Here is a 3237-nt window from a genome sequence, read left to right on the forward strand (position 1 = left end):
TTGGGGAGGGGAGAGGAGGGGAGGAGACGGGGCCTAAGGAAAGGGGGCATCGGATGAGTGACTAAAGGTGCTCTCCCGGTGCCGCGGTTCCGTGCTGCTGGCTGGGGATCCAGACGGAGAAGTCCCTGCCCGCAGGGGGCTCACAGTCTAATGGATGGGCGGCTCCCCTGGTTACGCCGCGGGCGCAGGCCCAGACTTCCTTTCTGGGTCTTCTCCTACCGTGCCTGCTGGGGGAGGGCCAGCAGCGGGCACCCAACTGTGCCAGGGCTGGGTTCCTGGAGTGCACCGTCCGGGGATAGGTGAGCAGCTTATGAAAACTCACTGGAACCCCGCCCCCATTGGGGGGTTTTCTTGGCAGAGACACTGGAGTGGTTGGTCATTTCCTTTTCAGGCTCATTTTACAGATGAGGAAACTGAGGCAAACGGTAGAAAGTGACTTGCCCAGGGTCACACGGGAAGTGTCAGAGGCCGAATTTTTGATCTTAGGAAGACGAGTCTTGCTGACTGCAGACCCAGCACTGTGTCCACTTGGACACCTTCTCAGAAACTGAAAGTGTTACCAACTTCCACCTTAGACAACCGAGGTCCAGAGGGCTTAAGTGACTGGCAGGGGCACAAGGGTAGGGGATTCAAACCTAAATCCTCTGAAGCCAAAATCACCACTTTGCTCTGCTACCTATAAAAGGAGGAAGCTTGAGATCTGGAACTGTATTTCCCCTTTCTTTGTGTCCCCAACCCTGGCACATAGTAGGTGCTTAATGAATATTTATTACCAAAAGGTATCCTAGTATGTTGGAAAGAGGCTTGGATTTTAAATCAGAGGAACTGACATGCCAGTCCTAGTTCTGCTACTTGCAACTGTGTGATCCTAAGTAAATAGCTAAACCTTTCTAAACCTTAGTACCTCATCTGAAAAAGGTGAGGGGTTGGATTAGAAGGTGTCTAACCAAAGTCTTTTCAGTTTGAAACCTATGACTATTGTCACCCTCCTCTCCCCAATTAATAGAACCATAGGAAGTCCAGAGAAACAATCATTCAAAAATAAACTAGCTATGAATCATTAATTTTTTTTTGAAGGCTCAAAGGGACTTTGAATCATCTGGCCCTACCTCTTAACTGCAAGCCATCTCAGATTCCAGCAGCAGGTCAGTTGAGTGGTGGTTGAATCCAGTGTCAAGGACTCCTGAAAAGAAACTGCTTTGAAGGAGAGAGGATGGAGTTTCCTTTTCCTTCCCCTTGACTAGTTGATGTCCTTGAGAACCTCAAAAGCTCTGGACTTTTCCTAAGAGATGATAGCAATGGACCTGGAATGACAGTGGCTGATGTCAGCATCTGCATTCGGAGCAGAGATGCACAGCCAGGACAAACTGAACGTATTGAGGAAAGGGTTTCATGAGATCACCAAGCCTCAGAGCCCAGCAGCGTTCCCAGAAGGGAGCTACATAAGAACTCTACAAAGAGAAAAAAGAATTTCCAAGAACTTTGAGTTTACACTTTGGTCAAATGAGCTCTCTAAGTTTGAACCCACTCTCCCCAAGGATTTTGTGTATGCAGAGGGAAAGTACATTCTTAGTTGGGGAGGGGCAGTTTCTGTAACAACTATTCTTGCTATACCTGCTTAATAAAATATCCTTTCTAAAACCTAATTAAGCTTGGCTTATAACTCTTGTGGAGCACACCCATGGGGGCTTGAGAGCAACTGTACTAAAAACCCTGGCCCCCAGAATTGTCCCTAACATTGAAGGGAAAATAGTCAGCCACCCTCTGGGGGACTTAGCCTAACCCTGGGAGCAGGAGTTGAGGAATTAGTGACATTGTGAATCAATCACACCTTGATTTAACTATCAAATTCATGGATTCACATAGTCCCCAGTGGCAAAGTGTGAAATAGAAGGGCATTGAGATGATAATCATAGGAAAAATTAAAAAATTGAACAGCCAAGGGCCAGCGTGGACCGTCAGAGTCATCTTTGCCTTCATTCAATACATCCCTTTGGCCACTGGACCCAGATGGCTCCAGAGGAGAAAGTGAGGCTAGTGACCTTTCACAACCCAGCCTCACTTAAATTGGATTCACTTCCAGGTCTTGGCTTCTTCCTGATATCGGGGTACTCTCCAAGAACCAAAGACAGACTACAACAGAACATTGTACTGAGCATTGAGGGGAGATGAAAAGTTGAAGTGAGACTATTCCTCCTATGGTGCTTAGAGTCTAGCCAGGGCCTATGACAGTGTGAGACATTACTTGATGAGTGCCCAAGACTGGTCATTTTCCTTCCTCTCCCTCTCTTTTCTGACATCCTTCTCCCACCAGGTCCAGATCCTTATCACCTCAGACATGACCTATTACTAGTCTCCTATCTGGTCTTCCACTTTCTAGTCTTTGCCTCTCCAGTTTATCCCACAACACTATTGGCTAGGTGTCTCCCCATTGCATTGGAATGAGGTCCTTACTCCTTAACCTAATAGTCAAACTCCCTGGCACAGCAGATTACCCTGTAGGGGCCATTTGCATTCATTAAGTGCAAAGCATTGTGACCATCAACAATCACTGAAAGGGATATTAAGATAGTCCCAGCCTATCTACCTTAGCTGGGAGGTAAACAGTTAAAAACATTATCAACATCATAAACCACCTGCAACTATGTCGAGACATTTTCTGGGAAAATTTAATCATTTTATTAATAAGACCAGTAAGTTACTAATAAAGGATGGTCATTTGGTCGACTCCCTTAGACCAAAAATACTTATGGTGGGGAGCTCCCAGTTTATATACCCTTCCAATGAGGAGCTGATGTCACCCATCATAAAATATGTACCAGACCACTCCCTTCCACCTACACCAAACCACCCCCAGGCTTGAGCTATCTCCATCCTTTTTGTTTGTTTGTTTTTTGCTTTTTTGGAGGGCAATTGGGGTTAAGTGATTTGCCCAAGGTCACACGGCTAGTAAGTGTTAAGTGTCTGAAGTCGGATCTGAACCCAGGTCCTCCTGACTCCAGGGCCTGTGCTCTATTCACTGCACCACCTAGCTGCCCCTAAGCTATCTCCATTCTTAAACTATGGGCCACAGTTTAAGAAGTGCTGAAGGGGTCGAGGGTGGAAAAAGTTTAAGAAGCCCTGGTCTAAACTGGTCTGGGCTTTTAAATGTTTTCTACTGCTGCTACTGCTACTGCTGCTAATCTTTGAAAAACTGGAGGAAGGAAAAGGTGCCCCAGGACTGGAGAAGAGCAGATA

At 46.5% G+C, this 3237-nt stretch overlaps 1 long non-coding RNA gene across 1 annotated transcript; it reads left to right on the plus strand.

Moving 5' to 3' along the window:
• Positions 1-6: 6 nt before the first annotated feature.
• LOC138165185 (uncharacterized) lies at positions 7-1646 on the plus strand. The gene is made up of 2 exons (XR_011169296.1): positions 7-299; positions 1078-1646. It is a non-coding gene; the product is annotated as an uncharacterized lncRNA (long non-coding RNA).
• Positions 1647-3237: the final 1591 nt, after the last annotated feature.

This window comes from Petaurus breviceps, unplaced genomic scaffold (genome assembly GCF_028583685.1).
Source record: "Petaurus breviceps papuanus isolate PSGF00001 unplaced genomic scaffold, PetGlider_PUasm1.0 208, whole genome shotgun sequence".
Taxonomy (NCBI): Eukaryota; Metazoa; Chordata; class Mammalia; order Diprotodontia; family Petauridae; genus Petaurus; species Petaurus breviceps.